We start from the raw sequence: 22,674 nt of genomic DNA on the forward strand, positions 1-22,674 counted from the left end.
TGTCAGAGACATGCTTCAGTTGAGAACTCAGGGGCTATGCATGTTTGTGAGAGAGAGACAGAGACAGAGAGACAGAGACAGAGAAGCAGAGAGAGAGAGAGGCAGAGAGAAAGGGGGAGAGGGAGGGAGAGACAGAGAAAGGATATAAGGCAGCTAATATGGCCAACATAACAGTCCCAGATTTGCCTGCCCTCTAGGCTTTTCCGTCCCCCTCTGGCGTTTCTTGGGGCAGTCTGCTTCCTTTTCTCACAGCCCTGTGGAGCTGTCAATCATGGGGTCACACGGTTTCCCGCAGGAGTGGGTACTTGACCTGAGCGAGACAGCCAATCCAAGACTTTCCTGCAGAAGCCCTCTCTCCTCCTTTTGAATCACCAAGTGTCACTTTTAAATCCTAGAGCAGGAGAGAATGAATTTCGTGCCCAAGGAGAACTGGAGACCAAGCCAAGACAAAGAAAAAGAGCCTGAGAGAGAAAACACGATGACATAATCCAAGTTCCTGAGTCAGCCACAGCTGACTTCCCACTGTGGGACCCCTCCGGTGGGCATAAGGTACTTAAAATTTACCTAAGTTTTGGATTGGATTTCTATAATTTTCAAAAAATCCTCATCAATACCCTCGTGTCTTGCTCCCTCAGACTAGACCAAGCAACCTAACCCTCTACTGCCTCTTCCTTCAACGCAGCCAAAGAGTGGTTACACGCAGTTCTCCATTCGGGACACTGGGTGGTGGTCGGGGCCCTTGGTGTGGGGTGGGAGAGAAGGGAAGAGGCAGGGAACTGTACTTTGTCATCTTATGCTTGATCTGGAAGCCTGACAAGTGGTGAATAAGGATTTCTATGTGTGGTCCAGCCCTGCCTCTCAGGTTCTGCATAGGGGACTGGGGTTAGAGTCCAGCCAACTGTGAAGTGGGGTTCGGTTTCCCCTCCCATTGTTCGCTGGGCATGGACCCACTAGGGGCTGTCATGAAGGATGAGGGTGCAAAGGTCAGGAGCAGGATTTAGGTGCTCCTAGGTGCCCTGGGCAAATACCAAGTTAATGCCTTCTAGCAGCACCTGTCTTAACCATTAGGTGCCATGCAAGTATTAGCTGGTCATTATTGTAACAATCATGAGCATCAAACTTTAATGTCTTTTTTTTAATCATTAAGATGATAAATTTTATTTTTTTATTTTATTTTTTGAGATGAGAGAAGAATTTATTTCAAACGAAAAATAAGAGAATACCCTTGAAAAAAATAATAACTGACCCAGAAATAAACCCACACACTTATGTCCACAACAAAGGAGGCAAGAATATGCAATGAGGAAAAGAAGCCCTTCAATAAGTGGTGCTGGGAAAACTGGACAGCTGCATGTAAAAGAATAAAATCAGAACATTTTCTCACATGCTGTTAAAAAAAAAACTCAAGGAGTTCCTGTCGCAGCTCAGCAGAAATGAATCTGACTAGCATCCATGAGGATGCAGGTTCAATCTCTGGCCTTGCTCAGCGGGTTAAGGATCTGGCATTGCTGGGAGTTGTGGTGTAGTTCGCAGATGTACCTCGGATTTCATCTTGCTGTGGCTGTGGCATAGGCCAGCAGCTACAGCTCAGATTTGACCCCTAGCCTGGGAACCTCCATAGGCGGTGGGTGCAGCCCTAAAAAGACAAAATAAAACAAAACAAAAACCCTCAAAATGAATTAAAGACCTAAATAAAAGACCAGAAACTATAAAACTTCTAGAAGAAAATATAGACAGAACACTCTTGGACATAAATTGTAGCAACATTGTTTTTTAATCTGTCTCCTCAGGCAAAGGAAACAAAAGCAAAATTAAACAAATGGACCTAATTAAATTTACAATCTTTTGCATAGCAAAGGAGACCATCAATAACAGAAATCATTGTAACTCGCCGCAGTAACAAAGTAAAAATGAAGTAGTATCTTATGATCTGTTCAATAGATGCAGAGGATATCTTTAACAAAACCCAATATCCTTTTATCATAAAAACTCTCAGCATAACTCGGAATAGAAATGTGATAAAAGGCCAATATTTTTAAAAATCTTGGTCTATAGTCACACTTAATGGTGAAACATTGAATTCTTTTCATCCAAGATAGGAACAAAACAGAAATGTCTGCTCTCACTATTTTTATTCAAAATCATGGTAGAAACTCTAGTCAGTTCAATCAAAAAATAAAAATAAAAAAATAAATTTAAAAAATCATGATTAGGAAGGAAGAAAAAAAAACTGAGTTATTTGTCAGACACTGTTGCGTACATAGAAAACCTTATGGAAGCTACAAAGAGTCCCAATAGAACTAATAAGTCAATTTATCAAAATTGTAAGTCTCGGACTTCCTGTCGTGGCTCAGTGGTTAATGAATCCGACTAGGAACCATGAGGTTGCCGGTTCAATCCCTGGCCTTGCTCAGTGGGTTAAGGATCCAGCACTGCCATGAGCTGTGGTGTAAGTCACAGATGCAGCTTGGATCTGGCATTACTGTGGCTCGGGCTTAGGCCAGCAGCTACAGCTCCAATTAGAACCCAAGCCTGGGACCCTCCATATGCTACAGGAGTGGCCCTAGAAAAGGCAAAAAGACAAAAAATATTGTAGGTCTCAAAGTTGTTATATAAAAATCAGTTGTATTTGTATCTAATAGCAAAAGCTATTGGAAATTGAAATCTTAAAACCCAAAAATTTTACATGCCTAAGATTCTAACCACCCCCCCCAAATTGCCCATGAGCTCTACAGTCTACAAAGCACTGCTGAAACAGAAGCTAATCTAAATACAAGGAAAGATGATTTCAGAGGCATAATTGTGCGTGGATGATTTTGTATCTTTACTGTATATGTACCTTTACTGGGGAGCCTTGTCATTTGTGGGATTGTTGTTTCTGGTTGTGGCCTTTTCTTTTCTGCCTAGAGGAGTTCCTTTTGTATTTGTTGTAAAGCTGGTTTAGTGTTGCTGAATTCTCTTAGCTTTTGCTTATCTGTGAAGCTTTTGATTTCTCCTTCAAATCTGAATGAGAGCCTTGCTGGGTAAAGTCATCTTGGTTGGAGGTTTCTTCCTTTCATCACGTTAAGTATATCATGCCACTCCCTTCTGGCCTGCAGAGTTTCTGCTGAAAAATCTGCCAGTTACCTTATCGGGGTTCCCTTGTATGTTATTTGTTTCTTTTCCCGAGCTGCTTTCAAGATTTTCTCTTTGTCTTCAGTTTTGGTCAGTTTGATTAATATGTGTCTTGGGGTATTCCTCCTTGGGTTTATTTTGTATGGTACTCATTGCCCTTCCTGGATTTGAGTGAGGGGTTCCTTTCCCATGCTAGGGAAGTTTTCAGCTATTATCTCTTCAAATATGTTTTCTGTCCCCTTCTCTCTCTCTTCTCCTTCTGGCACCCCTGTGATATGGATGTTGGTGTGTTTAACATTGTCCCAGAGTTCTCTGAGACTCTCTTCATTGGTTTTCAATCTTTTTTTCTCTTTTCTGTTCTGCATCCATGATTTCCACTAGTCTGTCCTCCACCTCGCTTATTCATTCTTCTGCCTCCTGTATTCTGCTGTTGGCTGCTTCTAATGAATTTTTTACTTCAGTCATTGTATTTTGCATCTCTTCCTGCTTACGTTTTATAGCTTGCATCTCTTTGCTCAGTGTTTGCTGTAAGTTATCCATCTTTGCCTCCAGTTTATTTCCAATGTCTTGCATCATCTTCAGCATCCACATTCTAAAGACTTTTTCCCAGAGGCTGAGAATCTCCTGATCCCTTAGCTGTTTTTCTGGGGGTTTTTCTTTCTCCCTCCTCTGAGTTATAGTTCTCCATCTTTTCATTTTTATAGGGTTTCGGCATGGTGACCTTTTTACAGGTACTAGAGTTGTAGCCTCTCTTACTTTTGGCATCTACCCCCCTTGTGGCTGAGGTTGGTATGGGGGCTTGCTGAAGGCTTCCTGATGGGAGGGACTGCTGCCTCCCCACACATAGGTGGAGCTGATTCCTATCCCTCTGGTGGGTGGGGTTATGTCTCTGGGTGAGATTAGAGGTGGCTGTGTGCCTGGGGTGTCTTTAGGCAGCCTGTTTACTGAGTGGTGGGGCTGTGATCCCACCTGGATTGTTGTTTGGCCTGGGGCTTCTCAGTGCTGATGGGTGGGGCCATATTTTCTCCAAATGGCCACCTCTAGAGAAAGGCATGCTGCTGAATATTCCCAAGAGCTTTGCTTCCAATGTCCTCCCCCAACAACAAGCCACATGCACCCCTGTTTTCCCAGGAGGTCCTCCAAGAACTGCAGTCAGGTTTGATCCAGATTCCTATGGAGACTTTGCTTTGCCCTGGGGCCCAGTGCAGGTTAAGGTCCGTGTGCGCCTTTTCAGAATGGGGTCTCCATTTCCCTGAGTCCTGTGGAGCTCCTGCACACAAGCCCCACTCGCCTTCAATGCCAGATGCTCTGGGGGCTCTTTCTCCCAGTGCCAGATCCCCACACATGGGAGTTTGATGTGGGGCTCAGAACTCTCACTCCTGTAGGTGAGTCTCTGTGAACCAGTTACTTTCCAGTCTGTGGGGCTTCCCACCAGGGAGGTATGGGGTTGCTTATATCATGTAATCACCCCTCCTACCTCTTGATGTGGCCTCCTCTTTGTCTTCTGGAGTAGGATATCTTTTTGAAAGTTTCTGGTCCATTTGGTGGAAGATTGCTCAGCATTTGGTTGTAAATTTTGTTGTTTTTTAGGAGAGAAGTTGAGCTTCAGTCTCTAATGTCTTAAATTAAGTGAATAACACCTTATGGAATAAGGCAGTTTTCCACAAGCACATTTCTAGTCACTGAGATGCAGCCGCAGACAAAAACAAAACACTTGAAAAATCACAGAAATTAGGAGTTACTGTTGTGGCTCAGGGGGTTATGGACCTGCCTAGTATCCATGAGGATACAGGTTCAATCCCTGGCCTCGCTCAGTGGGTTAAGGATCCAGAGTTGCTGTGAGCTGAGGTGTAGTTTGAAGACGTGGCTTGGACCTGATGGGGCTGTGGCTGTGGCATAGGGTGGGAGCTGTAGTTCCGATTCAGCCTCTAGCCTGAGAACTACCTTATGCCGCAGGTGCAGCTCCAAAAGGAAAAAAAAAAAAAATCGCAAAACTTACATTCAAGTGGGAAGAGGCAGAAAATAAATTAAAACAATCAGCGAGTCAGGTGGAGCTAAGTAGAGAGAAATAAAGGGAAGTAAGGGAACGAGGAAGGAAGAGGAGGTCAAGGAGCTGTGGCTGTTTCACAAAACAGACCTAGCCAGCCTCCCCATTAAGGTAACACCTGAGCAGAGCCCAGAGGAGAGAGAGCAAACAAGCCATGTGATCATGCGGAGTTTCTGTGCAAAGGCCCAGTGGTGGACACTGATGCGGTGAGACAGCCTCAGAAAGGAAGCAGATAGACAGATGGCGAGGGCCTGGGAGGTCGCTTTAGGGCTTTGCTCTAACAGGAAAGCGGTGGAATTTGCTAGATGTTTTTAACTTGAAAAGTTTCAAGTTCTGTGTCATCTTCATGTGAAGTAAACATTCTTTTCACTCCAGTACCTCTTCTATCTCCCCCTCTTACATTTCTTGTTTCCACTTTCTCCCCAGTTTTTTCTTGGAGTTCTCTCTTTCTCTGCCTCTCCTTTTCCGAGGATGCTTCACTCTGTCCCAGCTCCTCCCTCCCTCCCTTCAACCTCAGCCTTTCTTTCTCGCTGCCTTGGAACTTTCTTCTGCTAAACTGCAGGCTTCTCCCCCCTAAACACCACCTTGCCCTTATTTATTTCTCTGGCCTCTCCCTCAGGCTGGATCTCTCCCCGTCATCATTGCTGTTCTCCTCCGCTACCATTTACCCTTTAGAAGCTTCAAGCCATGCCTTTCACCAGCTTACACAGCAGTGAACTTTCTGAAATACGACTCTGTCTCTGACATTTTGGGTAAAAAGGTATCCTACTGTAAAAAAAAAAAAAAAAAAAAAAGAATGCCAGATAGAAACTCCTTATGCCAAATGTATTAAGTGTCTCACATACTTTGCAAGTTTGAGCCAGGTGTTAGCCTGATCCTGGGGGTCACAACACAGGGAAAGGACAATGGCACCTGTAGGGGGTCCAGAGGGCAGTGAGTTCTCTGATGCCACCACAGGGAGCCAGTTCCCAGGCCCTGCTTCTTGCAGCAATTGCTACAGGCAGAGGAAGAACCAGAGGCCACAGCCCCCATCCCTCTGAGTTGGGAAAACTTCCCACTGAAGGCCAAAAGCAGTTTTCCATCTCCCAGGAAGTGAGGTAAACATAGCTTGGGACCAGGCCTGTCCTCTAGTCTGATCGCACTCATGGGCAGAATTTTGGCCCTTGTGACCCTCACGCTCTGGTGTCACAACCACAATTATTTTACCTTCTACGCAAAAGGAATCTGTAGATGTCATAAGGCTATTAATCAACTGATTTTTTTTTCTTTTTTGCCCACCCCGAGGCATATGTCGTCCCCCAGGCCAAGGATCAGATCTAAGTCACAGCTGCAATCCTACACTGCAGCCGCAGCAACACCGGATCCTTAACCCACTGTGCCGGGCCAGGACTGAATCTGCACTCCAGTGTTCTGGAGATGCCACTGATCACATTTCACCACAGTGGGAACTTTCAACTGACTTTAAAGTAGGGAGATTATCCTGGGTTGTCCAGATGGACCCAATATAGTCACATGAGGCTGTGAAAGCAGAAGCGGGAGTCAGAGGTATTTGGAAGGTGAAAAAGACTCAACTCACCCTTTTTGGCTTGGAAGATGGAGGAACAGCCCCACAAGTCAAGGAAGCTGAGAACCACCTCCAGCTGAGGGCCGATGAGGACATGGGGACGTTAGTCTCCCAACCACAAAGAACTGCATTCTGCCCACGCCCTGCATAAACTTGGGAGCGGATTCTTCCCAGAGCCTCCCAATGAGAAGGCAGCTGGCCAGTACCCTGACTTCAGTCTTAAGAGACCCTAAGAGGAGGACCCTGTTGAGCCAATTGAGACTTTTTTTTTTTTCACTTTTTAGGGCCACGCTTGCAGTATATGGAAGTTCCCAAGCTAGAGGTCAAATCAGAGCTACGGCTGCCACCTAAAGTGCAGCTTGTGGCAACAGAGGATCCTTCATCCACTGAGCAAGGCCAGGGATGGAACCAGAATCTTTATGGATACTAGTCAAGTTCTCAACCCCTGAGCCATAATGGGGTTAAGTCCCCGCCCCAGCTGAGACTTCTGACCAATAGAAATGTGAGAGAAAGTGGGTGTTGTTTGAAGCCATCGAATGTGTGATGATTTGTTACAGCAGCAATAGGAGACGAACACAGCCCCTCTGATTAGACAGCTGCAGAGAGAAGATATTTTGCCTCGCCTCTGCAGTAATGTTCCTTCTAGAGAGGCCACTATGGATTGAGTCAGCTCAGCTCCAAAGCTCAACAGGAAAATCCTCCCCCACCGTGGTTACTCTCGGAAGCTTAGCCAAGATATGCTTCTACTTCTCCCTTCCTTAAATAGTATATGTGGAAGGCAATATAATTTTTTTGGCTGCACTCAGGACATGCAGAAGTCCCCAGGCCAGGGATGGAACCCGAGCCACAGCAGTGACAACACTGAATCCTTAACCTCTAGGCCACCAGGGAACTCCCAAGGACACTATAACTTAAACTTTCCATCAGGTCTAGGTGTTGCTGAGGCCAGAGGCCTGATGTGTTAAGTCAGGGTTCATCAGAGAAATAGAACCAATAGAATGTGTATATTTATATACATATATAGAGAGAGAAAGATTTATTTTAAGAAATTCCTCATGCCATTGTGGAATTGGCAAGTCCAAAATTTGCAGAGCGGGCTAGCAGGCTGGAGACCCAGGGAAGAGCCCAAGTGGTAGGTCAAGTTCAAAGGCCACCTGATGGCAGAATTCCTTCGTGCTTAGACATCTTCTCTTTTCTGTTATTCGGGCCTTCAACTGATGGGATACGGCCCACCCACGCTATAGTTGTCAGTCTGCTTCACTCAAAATCCACTGATTTAAAATTTAATCTTGTCCCAAAACACCCTCACAGAAACATCCAGAATTTTGTTTTACCAAATATCTGGACATCATGGCCCAGCCAAGTTGATGCATAAAATTAACCACCATAATTGGTTGGTTTGTTTAGGAATGTGCATGTTTTCTAAAAAATAAGCACATTTATAACATGAAAAACAATACTCTGTGTAATTTTAGGGATAAAGAGAAGTTCAAAGTATTTTAAAATTTGTGGAATGCTAAACACTGCATTCAGAATAGCTGTTACCACTGGAAGACAGGAAGGGAGATGTGGTCCAGGGAACTTCAGTTGTACTGGCAATGGTTAATTTTTTTAAACAGGGTGATCACTACACTTTGCTTTAGTTAATATATTTATAAATGTTTTAAATAAATATGTAAATTATACAGAAAAGAGTAATGAGAGTGTAAGACATTCTATGTAAAAACATAAGGTATCAGTATTTTTTTTTTTCATTTTTAGGGCTGCACCTGAGGCATATGGAGGTTCCCAGGCTAGGGGTCTAAATTGGAGCTATAGCTGCCGGCCTATACCACAGCCACAGCAATGCAGGATCTGAGCTGTGTCTTCGACCTACACCACAGCTCACGGCAATGCCAGATCCTTAACCCACTGAGTGTGGCCAGGATCAAACATGCATCCTCATGGATGCTAGTCAGATTCATTAACCACTGAGCCACAATGGGAACTTCAAAGTATCAGTAATATTTAAAATTTGGTATCTGTGCAGAAATAGACTGATCCATGAAACAGAACAGAAAGTCTAGGAGTTCCCACTGTGGTGCAGCATGTTAAGGGTCCAGGGTTGTCACTGCTGAGGCATGAGCTCGATTCCCCAGCCAGGCATGGTGGGTTAAGGATTCGGCATTGCCACAGCTGTGGCGGAGCTCACAGCTGGAGCTCCGATTCAGTCTCAGGACTGGGAACTTCCACATGCCATGGGAGTGGCAAAAAAACAGAAGGAAAAAAACAACAACAACAACAAAAAAACGGAAAGCCCCGAAATGGTCCCCAAATGCATATAGACTAGAAAATACGATGAGGCTGCATTTCAGAGTAGTGTGTGAGACAGATGATTCCATAAAGTTCTCAAGGAGACTAGCTACCTTTGGTCCTTACCTCTAAATTTAAGATTACTTTTTAATGTAATGTAAAAAATTATACCACAAAAAGAGAAAATACTGGTGAATTTAGTTATGTCCTTGGCATTGAGAAAGACTTTGTAGCATAATATAGCCAGAAACCATAAATTGAAAAGTTTTTTACATTTTTGTCTAAAAAAATAAAAACGTAAACTTCTACCAGGGGATAGACAAACCAAGAAAAAGCATTTATAGGTGTATGACTACTTTCCTTAAATGCAAAGATGTCGTCATAGTCAATGACATAAAAGAACCCAACTGAAAAAAAAAAATGGGTAAAGCACATGAACAGTTAATAGGAAAAAAAGGGAAACAACTATAAAGCAATTTTTATAAATAGACTTTACTGATAATTAAAGAAATTCAAATGAAACAAGTAGATACCATGTTTACGAAGTGAGATTAGCAGAATTTAAATATTTTTTTGGTGAGGCTATTGGGAGAGAGACAATGGGAGCTGTAAGTGAGGCAAACTCTTTGGAGAGAAATTTTGCAAAAATTACCAAATATGTCAGTGCATAGCCTTTGATTCGCCAACTCCAGTTATTTGAGGCTTGCCCCCAGGAGTCTGCTGAGAGGGGCTATGGAAAAGATCTTGCCCAGCAATAGGGTAATAGGTGTGCAGCTGCATAGAGAATGGGGTGGATCCATATTGTGGGGATGGAAATGGTCCTCAGATACATCCTTAAGCGATGAAAGCAGAGTAGACAACAGTATTATTGCACAAGCCAATTTGTGGTGTTCAAAGAACTCAAATTGTGCAGAACCACAATGGGAGAGCTTTTTTAATAACACTCATTTTTGCAATTCTTATTTTTAAGGACATGAATGTAATACTTTTGTTTTTAAAAAGCTTTTTTTTTTTTTTTTTTTTTTGGTCTTTTTAGGGCTACACCTGCAGCATATGGAAGTTCCCCAGATAAGGGTTGAATTGGAGCTGCAGCTGCTGGTCTACACCATAGTCACAGCCACACGGGATCCGAGCCACATCTACAATCTACAGCACAGCTGATGGCAATGCCAGATTCACAACTCACTGAGCAAGGCCAGGGATCGAATGTGCATCTTCATGGGTAATAGTTGGGTTCCTAACCCACTGAGCCACAATGGGAACTCCTATTGAGAAAAATGCTGTGACAGATATAAAATCACAGAGTAGTATTATTAAGTGAAAAAAAGTTACAAAACAGTATGTATGTGGGAATCACATTTCTTTCTTCATATGCCTGTGATTATTTCCAAAATGTAAAAATCTGGAAGAATTTGGCCAAATGTTAATTGCAGAAATTCCCAGCAGTAATTATTTCTACATTTGTTTCTTCAAATTTCCTGTTATTCTACAAAGGGTATCTCAACTGCAGCACTATTGACATTTAGGGCCAGACAATTCTTTATTGTGAGGGCCATCCTGTGTCTTGTAGATGTTTGGCAGCATCACAGCCTCTACCCACTAGGTGCCAGTAGCATCTCCCAGATGTGACAACCAAAATTACTCCAGACATGGCCAAACGTCCCCTGGGGAACAAAATCATATGCCCCACCCACCCAATGTTCTACACTAAACTTATTTATTTGTATAATTTATCAGTTATATATGGGAGTTCCTTGGTGCCTCAGTGAGTTAAGATCTGGTCATTGTCACTGCTGTGGCATGTGTGTGATCCCTGGCTCAGGAACTTCTGCATGTCACAGGCAAAGCAAAAACAAAGAAACAAAAAAGCTAAATATGTACAGACTGGACATAAACATAGATGATAGGTAGAGACGATAGATAGATAGATAGATAGACAGATAGATAGATAGATAGGTGGATAGATAGTAGATAATATGAGAGAAAAAGAGTGGGATATATTCAAGACATCCAGAGTAACCACTGGAACATACATCAGTTAAGAAGCTCTTGGGATGTGAGCATCTGAAGAGGTCATTCCACTGAAACTACATTCTAACAGTTTCCTAGGTTTCTCTCAGGGAAGAACAAAGACAGTGACTGTTCCCCAAACTCACCTGAAGGTACTTATCCAAATGAGTGAGTGCCCATGTGATATTTGCCTGAATAACTTCACTCAGTATGATAATCTCTAAGTTCATCCATGTTGCTGCAAATGGCATTGTTTCACTCTTTTTATGGCTGAATAATATTCCATTCTATGTATGTACCACATCTTCTTTATCCATTTCTCTGTCGATGGAAATGACACTTACATGTGGAATCTAAAAAAAAAAAAAAAGAGAGAGAGAGAGAGATTGGATTAAGATGGTGGAATAGAAGAACCAGAGCTCAACTTCTCTCCTAAAAAACAACAAAATTTACAACCAAATGCTGAGCAATCTTCCACCAAATGGACCAGAAACTTTCAAAAAGATATCCTACTCCAGAAGACAAAGAGGAGGCCACATCAAGAGGTAGGAGGGGTGATTACATGATATAAGCAACCCCATACCTCCCTGGTGGGAAGCCCCACAGACTGGAAAGTAACTGGTTCACAGAGACTCACCTACAGGAGTGAGAGTTCTGAGCCCCACATCAAACTCCCATGTGTGGGGATCTGGCACTGGGAGAAAGAGCCCCCAGAGCATCTGGCATTGAAGGCGAGTGGGGCTTGTGTGCAGGAGCTCCACAGGACTCAGGGAAATGAAGACCCCATTCTTAAAAGGCGCACATAGACCTTAACCTGCACTGGGCCCCAGGGCAAAGCAAAGTCTCCATAGGAATCTGGGTCAGACCAGACTGCAGTTCTCGGAGGACCTCCTGGGAAAACAGGGGTGAATGTGGCTTGTTGTGGGGGTGTTGCAGCAGCTGTCAGCAGCCCAAGGCCAGAGTGTATCAGCTCTGGTGGCAGCCCTATGGCCACAGTGTACCAGCTCTAGCAGTTCTGTGACCACAGTGTACCAGCTCCAGAAGTTCTGTGGCCACAGTGTACCAGCTCCAGCAGCTCTTTTACCCAGCGAGAAACCAAGTGAGCACTCAGAGGTTTGGAGAACTCGGGTTTATTATGCCAGTGGGCCCAGAGGAGAACACTCTCTGGAGTCTGAGCCCCAAAGAGGGGTTTCACAAGGCTTTTATGGGCTAGCTCTTCTGGGTCCGTACTTGGAAGACCAGAGTGATAACTGGCAAAGTAATAGATGTGGGAGCAAGTTTACAGAAGCAGATGTGTCTGGGGGCGGGGGTGGTTAGGGGTAATTCGCCGTCTTAGGAGCAGTTGGCCAGATTTTGCTTAGCTGTCATGGCTGGGGTGTCCCCTTTCTACCTTTATGTCAAGACATTTTCCCCTACAGGGGGAGGACATTGGAAGCAAAGCTCTTGGGAATATTCAGCAGCATGCCTTTCTCTAGAGGTGGCCATTTGGAGAAAATCTGACCCTACCCATCAGCACTGAGAAGCCCCAGGCCAAACAACAATCCAGGTGGGATCACAGCCCCACCACTCAGTAAACAGGCTGCCTAAAGACACCCCAGGCACACAGCCACCTCTAATCTCACCCAGAGACATAACCCCACCCACCAGAGGGATAGGAATCAGCTCCACCTATGTGTGGGGAGGCAGCAGTCCCTCCCATCAGGAAGCCTTCAGCAAGCCCCCATACCAACCTCAGCCACAAGGGGGGTAGATGCCAAAAGTAAGAGAGGCTACAACTCTAGTATCTGTAAAAAGGTCACCATGCCGAAACCCTATAAAAATGAAAAGATGGAGAACTATAACTCAGAGGAGGGAGAAAGAAAAACCCCCAGAAAAACAGCTAAGGGATCAGGAGATTCTCAGCCTCTGGGAAAAAGTCTTTAGAATGTGGATGCTGAAGATGATGCAAGACATTGGAAATAAACTGGAGGCAAAGATGGATAACTTACAGCAAACACTGAGCAAAGAGATGCAAGCTATAAAACGTAAGCAGGAAGAGATGCAAAATACAATGACTGAAGTAAAAAATTCATTAGAAGCAGCCAACAGCAGAATACAGGAGGCAGAAGAATGAATAAGCGAGGTGGAGGACAGACTAGTGGAAATCATGGATGCAGAACAGAAAAGAGAAAAAAGATTGAAAACCAATGAAGAGAGTCTCAGAGAACTCTGGGACAATGTTAAACACACCAACATCCATATCACAGGGGTGCCAGAAGGAGAAGAGAGAGAGAAGGGGACAGAAAACATATTTGAAGAGATAATAGCTGAAAACTTCCCTAGCATGGGAAAGAACCCCTCACTCAAATCCAGGAAAGGCAATGAGTACCATACAAAATAAACCCAAGGAGGAATACCCCAAGACACATATTAATCAAACTGACCAAAATTGAAGACAGAGAAAATCTTGAAAGCAGCTTGGGAAAAGAAACAAATAACATACAAGGGAACCCCGATAAGGTAACTGGCAGATTTTTCAGCAGAAACTCTGCAGGCCAGAAGGGAGTGGCATGATATACTTAACGTGATGAAAGGAAAAAGCCTCCAACCAAGATGACTTTACCCAGCAAGGCTCTCATTCAGATTTGAAGGAGAACTCAAAAGCTTCACAGATAAGCAAAAGCTAGGAGAATTCAGCAACGCTAAACCAGCTTTACAACAAATACAAAAGGAACTCCTCTAGGCAGAAAAGAAAAGGCCACAACAGGAAACAACAATCCCACAAATGACAAGGCTCCCCAGTAAAGGTACATATACAGTAAAGATACGAAATCATCCACACACAATTATGCCACCAAAATCAGAAATCATGAGAAGAGGAGGGTACAAATGCAGGACACTGGAGATGCACTTGCAATTAGGAGACAAACAACATAAAACAATCTTGTATATATACAGATTCTTATGTCAAAACTTCAGAATAACTGCAAATCCCAAATTTACAATTGATACACAGACAAATAAGAAAAATCAACTCAAATACAACACTAAAGATAGTCACCAAACCACAAGAGGAGAGAACAAGAGAAGATGGGAAGAAAAAAGAGCAACAAAAACAAATCCAAAACAATTAATAAAATGGCAATAAGAACATACATATCAATAATTACCTTAAATGGTAATGGAATAAATGCCACAACCAAAAGACATAGATTGCCTGAATGGATATGAAAACAAGACCCATATATATGCCATCTTCAAGAGACCCACTTCACTTTTAGGAACACATCCAAATTGGAAGTGAGAGGATGGAAGAAAATATTCCATGCAAATGGGAATCAAAAGAAAGATGGAGTAGCAATACTCATATCAGACAAAATAGATCTTAAAATGAAGAATATTTTAAGGGACAAGGAAGGTCACTACCAAATGATCAAAGGATCACTCCAAGAAGAAGATGTAACAATTTGAAATATATATGCACCTAACATAGGTTCACCACAATATATAAGGCAACTGCTAACAACCTTAAAAGGAGAAATCGACAATAACATGATAACAGTGAGGGACTTTAACACCCCACTTACAGCAATGGACAGGTCATCCAGAGAGAAAATCAATAAGGAAACACAGGCCCTAAATGAAGCATTAGACCAGATGGACTTAATAGATATTTATAGGACATTCCATCCAAAAGCAATAGAATGCACCTTCTCCTCAAGTGCACATGGAACATTCTCTAAGTTTGATCACATCCTGGGCTACAAATTAAACCTTGGTAACTTTAAGAAAGCTAAAATCATATCAAGCATCTTTTCCGACCACAATGCTATACAAATGGAAATCAACAACAAGAAAAAAACTGCAAAAATCACAAACACGTGGAGACTCAACAACATGCTACTAAATAACCAATGGATCACTGAAGAAATCAAAGAGGAAATTTAAAAATACGTAGAAGCAAATGACAACGAAGATACAACACTCCAAAACCTATGGGATGCAGCAAGAGCTGTTCTAAGAGGAAAGTTTATAGCAATACAAGCCCACCTCAGGAAGCAAGAAAAAGCTCAAATGAACAACCTAACTTTACATCTAAAGAAGTTAGAGAGAGAAGAACAGACAAGACCTAAAGTTAGTAGAAGGAAAGAAATCATACAGATCAGAGCAGAAATCAATGAAATAGAAACAAAGAAAACCATAGAAAAGATCACTGAAACGAAAAGCTGGTTCTTTGAAAAGATCAACAAAATTGATAAACTCCTAGCGAGACTTATCAAGCAAAAAAGAGAGAGGACTCAAATCAATAAAATTAGAAATGAAAAAGGAGAAGTAACAAGGATCATAAGAGACTACTATATGCAACCATACACCAATAAAACGGAAAACCTTGAAGAAATGGACAGATTCTTAGAAAAATACAATCTTCCAAGACTAAATCAAATGAAATAGAAAAGATGAATGGACCAATCATGAGTACTGAAATTGAAACTATGATTAAAAAACTTCCAACAAACAAAAGCCCAGGACCAGATGGCTTCACAGGTGAATTCTACCAAACATTTAGAGAAGAGCTAACACATATCTTCCTGAAAATATTCCAAAAGAGTGCAGAGGAAGGGACATTTCCAAACTCATTCTTTGAGGCCACCATCACTCTAATACCAGACAAAGATACAACGAAAAAAGAAAACTACAGGCCAATTTCACTGATGAACATTGATGCAAAAATCCTCAACAAAATACTAGCAAACCACATCCAACAATACATTAAAAGGATTGTACATCATGATCAAGTGGGATTTATCCCAGGGATGCAAGATTCCTCAATATCTGCACATCAATCAGTGTGATACACCACATTCACGAACTGAAAAATAAAAACCATATGACCCTCTCCATAGAAGTGGAAAAAGCCTTTGACAAAATCCAATACCCATTTCTGATAAAAATCCTCCAGAAACTGGGCATAGAGGGAACCTACCTCAACATAATAAAGGCCATATGTGACAAACCCACAGCTAACATCATTCTCAATGGTGAAAAGCTGAAAGAATTCCCGCTGAGATCAGGAACAAGACAATGATGTCCACTCTCCCCACTACTATTCAACATAGTTTTGGAAGTCCTAGCCACAACAATCAGAGAAGTAAAAGAGATAAAAGGAATCCAAACTGGAAAGGAAGAAGTAAAACTATCACTATTTGCAGATGCCATGATACTATACCTAGATAATCCTAAAGACTCTACCAGAAAACTCTTAGAGCTCATCTGTGAATTTGGCAAAGTCACAGGATACAAAACTTACACACAGAAATCAATGGCATTTCTATATACTAACAGTGAAAGATCAGAAAGAGAAATTTGGGAAGCAATTCCGTTTACCATCGCATCCAAAAGAATAAAATACCTAGGAGTAAACCTACCTAAAGAGACAAAAGACCTATACTCTGAAAACGCTAAGATGCTGATGAAAGAAATCAAAGATGACGCAGATGGAAAGACATACCATGCTCTTGGTTTGGAAGAGTCAATATTATCAAAATGAATATACTACTGAAGGCAATCTACAGATTTCAGTGCAATCCCTAACATATTACCAAGGACATTTTTCACAGAACTCAAACAAAATATTTTAAAGTTTGTTTGGAAGCGCAAAAGACCCAGAATAGCCAAAGACATCCTGAAAAATAAAAATGGACCTGGAGGAATCAGGCTTCCGGACTTCAGACTACACTGCAAAGCAACAATCATCAAAACCGTATGGTACTGGCACAAAGACAGAAATATAGATCAGTGGAACAGGAGAGAAAGTCCAGAATTAAACCCATGCACCTACAGCCAACTAATCTATGACAAAGGGGGCAAGAATATACAGTGGAGAAAAGACAGCCCCTTCAATAAGTGATGCTGGAAAAACTGGACAGCCACATGGAAAAGAATGAAATTAGAACACTCCCTAACACCATACACAAAAATAAACTCAAAATGGACAAAAGACCTAGATATAAGACCAGACACTATAAAACTCTTAGAGAAAACATAGGCCAAACACTCTCTGACATAAATGACAGCAACATCTTCTCAGATCCACCTCTTAGAGTAATGACAGAAACATAAATAAATAAATAAAATGGGACCTAATCAAACTTCAAAGTTTCTGCACAGCAAAGGAAACCCTAAACAAAACAAAAAGACAACCCACAGAATGAGAGAAAATCTTTGCAAAAGAAGCAACCAACAAGGGATTAATCTCCAAAATTTATAAATACCTCCTACTGCTCAATACCAAAAAAACAACCTCATCAGAAATAGGCAGAAGATCTAAATAGTCAATTCTCCAAAGACATACAGATGTCCAAAAAACACATGAAAAGATGTTCAGCATCACTCATTATTAGAGAAATGCAAATCAAAACCATCATGAGGTACCACCTTAACACCAGCCAGAATGGCCATCATCAAAAAGTCTACAAACAAGAAGTACTAGAGAGGGTGTGGAGAAAAAGGAACCCTAGTACACTGTTGGTGGGAATGTAAACTGGTGCAACCTCTGTGGAAAACTATGGAGATTCCTCAGAAAACTAAAAATAGAACTACCATTTGACCCAGCCATCCCACTCCTGGGCATCTATCCAGAGAAAACCATGACTTGAAAAGACACATGTACTCCAATGTTCCTTGCAGCACTATTTGCAATAGCCAAGACATGGAAACAACCTAAAAGTCCATCGACAGAGGAGTGGATGAAGAAGACATGGTACATATACACAATGGAATATTACTCAGCCATTAAAAGGAACGAAATTCCGGCATTTTTAGTAACATGGATGGACCTAGAAATTATCATGCTGAGTGAAGTCACTCAGACAATGAGACCCCAACTTCAAATGCTTTCACTGACATGTGGAATCCGAAAAAAGGACAGACTGAACTTCTTTGCAGAACAGATGCTGACTCACAGACTTTGAAAAACTTATGGTTTCCAAAGGAGACAGTTCTGGGGTGGGGGGATGTGCTGGGGTTGTGGGATGGAAATCCTGTACAACTGGATTGTGATGATCATTGTATAACTATAAATGTAATAAATTCATTGAGAAATAAAAAATAAAATAAATTAAAAAGTTTTTTAATTTTTTTAAAGATGATGCAAAAGAACATATTTAGACAACAGAAACAAACTCATGGTTTTCAAAATCAATTTTATGGTTGCCATAGGCGAAACCATTAGGGAGAGAGAAGAATTGGAGGGGTGGAAATGGCATAAACACACTACTGTGTAAAATAGATGATTAATGAGAATGTGCTGTATAGCACCAGATAACCTACTCAATAGTTTGTAATAATCTATATGAGAAAAAAGAATGGATATGTTTATATGTATGACTTGATCACTTTGCTGGTCACCTAAAACTAATACAAAATGGTAAATCAACTATACGCCAATGAAAGAGAGAAAGAGAGAAAGGAAGGAAGAAAGAGGGAAAGAAGAAAGAAAGAAAGAAAGAAAGAAAGAAAGAAAGAAAGAAAGAAAGAAAGAAAGAAAGAAAGAAAGAAAGAAAGAAAGAAAGAAAGAAAAGGAAAAAAGAAAGAGAAAGAAGGAAGGAAGGAAAGGAGGAAAGAAAGAAAGAAAGAAAGAGAGAGAGAGAAAGAAAGGAAAAGGAAAGAAAGAAAGAGAAAGAAGGAAGGAAGGAAAGGAGGAAGGAAAGAAAGAAAGAGAGAGAAAGAAAAGAAGAGAAAAGAAAGAAGAAAGAAAGAAAGAAAGAAAGAAAGAAAGAAAGAAAGAAAGAAAGAAAAAGAAAGGAAGGAAGGAAAAGAAAAGAAGGAAGGAAGAAGGAAAGGAAAAGGAAGGAAGGAAGAAAGAAAAAAGATGGGAGGACGGGAGGGAGGGAGGGAGGAGATCTGATTTCACACACACACACACACACACACACACACACAATGAGTAAGTGCTCACAACTTTGGATGCTCTGCCTATATTCTAATGATATTGTCGAGATAAAAATATTTTTGATACTCCTCTCTGGAATTTATCATTAAAATAGATAGTATGTACTTTTGCATAATTTCAGAGAGGGTTAATATTTCTTCTTTCAAGTAAAAGTGCTCATAAGAAATAGACAAATTTAATTTTGGATTCAAGTGTGATGAGTAAGGTATATGATCACCTTAAATAATTTGGTGTAAGAATGAGCTGTGAGAATAGTTTTAAGTCGGTGTTTGTTGTTTTTGAGTTGAATTGTGTGATCTTTTGATCTTCAAAAGATATATTGAAGTCCTAACCCCCAGTATCTCAGAAGGTGGCATTACTTGGAAACAGGGTCATTGCAAATTAGTTAAAATGCAGTCATAGGCTGGTAGGGTGGGCTTTTAATCCCACCTGACTGGCATCTTTGTAGGAGAAGAGAACGTCTTGTGAATACGGAAACACACAGAGAGAGAAAGCAACATGAAGACGCACAGTGAGAAGACAGCCATGCGTCTAGAATGATGCCTCTCCAAGCCAAGGCACGCCAAAGCTCACCAGCAAACACCAGAAGCTAGAAGAGGCAGGAAAGGATTCTCCCCTCCAGCTGTCAGAGAGCATGTCCCTGCCAACATCTTGATTTCAGACTTCCAGTTTCCAAAACTATGAGACTACAAATGTCTGTTTTAAGCCACCCAGCTTTGGGTACTTTGTTACAACAATCCCAGGAAATTTAATACAGTTGTCTACTCAGCACCCATTCCTCTCTAACAATACACAGATTTTCATTTGTGTATTTACCCCTTGTGCACACGAACCACGTACTGCAGAGGAAGTGGTCTTCTTCCAATACCAGGTTGGACCCTAATAGGCTTAGCCAATCAGCATCTTCCATTCCCTCACCGGTAAGCCATTGTCCAGGCTTGGGCATGTACCTTAATCCAAGCCAGAGTGACTCTCAGGACCTCACTTAGAATGGTGGAACTGAGAGATCTCTGGAGAAGGATGTAAACTGCCAGATGTGAACCAGAAAACATGAAACCTTAATTGTATCTGGCAAGAGCCATCATCAGATCCAGCCAAAAGGGTGAGTACAAAGCAGAGAAACGCAAAGCCTCTGGGTCTTTAGAGATATCTTTAAACCATCCGTCTACCCTGAAACGCTCCAATCTTAATATTTAGAGGCTTTAGAGATTAAGCCAGTGTGACTTGGATTTTGCATTCCCTGCAACCTAAAGCTTCTAGCTGACGAGCTGGCATCGCAAGGCAGTATGTACCACATCAAGTGAGTAAAAGGGGCTTTAAGAGAAACTCTTGGAAGGTTAGACACGAAGGACACAGGGCTGGAATCACATCCACAAACTCTAAAGATGAGAGGCTGTGGCTGAACACCCCCTATGAGTTATAGGAAGCTGGCAGCTTGCAGGAAGAGACATGATATAGTGGGAATGGGAATGGTTGTACTTCGACAGCCTGATGGGACAAGGATGGAGATGCATCTTCCTTGGGCCAGGGGTGGACTGGCTGAAGGAAGCCAGACCAGATCTTCTTGAGAAAGAGTCAGCCCAGGAGAACCACACAGAAGTTCTGCAGCGGAATGAATCAGAAAGTAGAAGGGGAGCCTTGCGCTGATCAACAGTTGACCAGCAGGGGGAGCCATTTCCCACTTCAAGGTAACTCCAGGTGTAAGACACCCCAGCAAGGGTAGAATCTCTGAAGAGCGCCCCCCCCCCCCACAACCCGCAGATGTTCCCTGAGAAAATAATCCAGCAACGGGACATCTACCCTGTTCAAAGAACGCCAGAACCAAGTCACGATGGAACCAAACAAAGCCTGTCCTGTCCCTTACTTCTCGTCCCCTGCTCACTTCAGCCCTGCAGAGGCCAAAAAGAACAGGTGGAAAAGCAGGAAAAGAGTGATTCAGAAAGAAAAACAAATCATTTTCCCGCTGGTGACCCAACGACGGCATGCCCCACCTAATGTCAGAAAGAGGACTTAAGTGCAATAAAGTATCGAATATTAGAGCAGACCAGACTTTTTTTGATCAGTAAGAGGAGTCTTTTCTTGTGATTAGAAGGACCACGAAAACTATGGGCCCTCCTCAGATTTTAAGCAGATTTAATACTGGCCACTGTCAAGCCCATATACCTTGGAATTAACCCTATGCAGGAAGGCTGTGTGTTGCCAAGACCCAAGACTCTGGGTCAGGGCTTTGATCTTTCTGGGCTGGCATCCCAGCCTTGAGCAGCGAGGCAGAGCAGAGGTGCTGCAGAACGCACAGCCTGGAAGCAGTGGTCAACCAGGGAGGGGCAGGAGGCCGCTGGCTTCTCAGCCCTCCAGATGGCTCTGGGAGACCTGGCCCTGAAAACGGCCTCCTCACTGGCTCCTTCCCTTTCCTAGCTCACTCCCTCACCCCCACCCCTCACCTGTGCCTCCTGGTGTTGCCTCCACACCAGCGGCTGGCACTGACATTCTCTGGGGAAGTGCAAACCAAGACACCAGGGAAAGAGATGATTTCAAAGAGCAGATGAGTCGTCCTGAGGGGACAAAAGGGCGGCTCGCCGCTTATCCATTCAATACATCAATCACACCAGTGTTCTGGTTTCACTCATAACTGACTCTCCGTCTAAAACCTGGGCACAGGAGGCAGCCGGGGGTTTCCAATCTCTTCTGCCTGCTCGTCACATCTTGAAACTGAATCTAAACCGAGTCAGATACTCATCTCCCCACTCTTTTGACTTCTTCCTGCCTCCTCGCCCTTCTGCTTCCTCTTATGACATCCTCGGAATGGGATGAACTGTGCAGGGGGCAGGGCTCGCGTGATCACAGTTCATCACGCTGGACCCGGTGCCTGGTCCAGGACAGCTCTCATCGGCCCAATAACTTTCCTGACTTTGCTGGTTCATTTTCTTACTGAAGTGTAATGTACTCCCAGTACAATGTAATAATCATTTTCATGAGTAGTTCTGACACTTTTGTTGGCTTTTTAAATAAATTGCATTGTGTGCTATAATTCATAGATGAGAAGAACATAAAACCTAAATTTATAGCTGGATGAAGTGTCACAAAGGGGACACGCTTTTGACAAGTTTAGGCAGTCATACCACCGCCACCAAGGTTAAGCTATACCCTAGCACTTATTGTTTTCAACTTTCGTGTTTAGGACGATGCTCCATCCTCAAATTAATTAATGTATATTATGTGAGGTAGGGTTCAGGATTAATTTTTTCCACGTGGATGTTCAAATGACCCACTTTTCTTTTTTTTTTTTTTTTTTTTTCTTTTCAGGGCCGCACCCGCAGCGTATGGAGGTTCCCAGGCTAAGGGTTGAATCAGAGCTGCAACTGCTGGCCTAGGCCACAGCCACAGCCATGCCAGATTGGAGCCTCATCTTCAACCTACACCGCAGCTCGCAGCAATGCCAGACACTTAACCCACAGGTGAAGCCAGTGTTCGAAGACGCATCCTCATGGATACTAGTTGGGTTCATAACCCACTGAGTCACAAGAGAAACTCCCTATCTGGTATTTTCTGATACGTTCCTACAGCCAGGATTAGAGTAAGGCAAGAGATGAAAAGAACCGGGAAAACCTCTTTAAATTTTGCACCCTTTTTTTTTTTTTTTTTTTTTTGTCTTTTCTAGGGTCTCACTGGCGGCATATGGAGGTTCCCAGGCTAGGGGTCTAATTGGAGCTACAGCCA

Source organism: Sus scrofa, chromosome 15 (assembly GCF_000003025.6).
Source record: "Sus scrofa isolate TJ Tabasco breed Duroc chromosome 15, Sscrofa11.1, whole genome shotgun sequence".
NCBI classification, from domain to species: Eukaryota; Metazoa; Chordata; class Mammalia; order Artiodactyla; family Suidae; genus Sus; species Sus scrofa.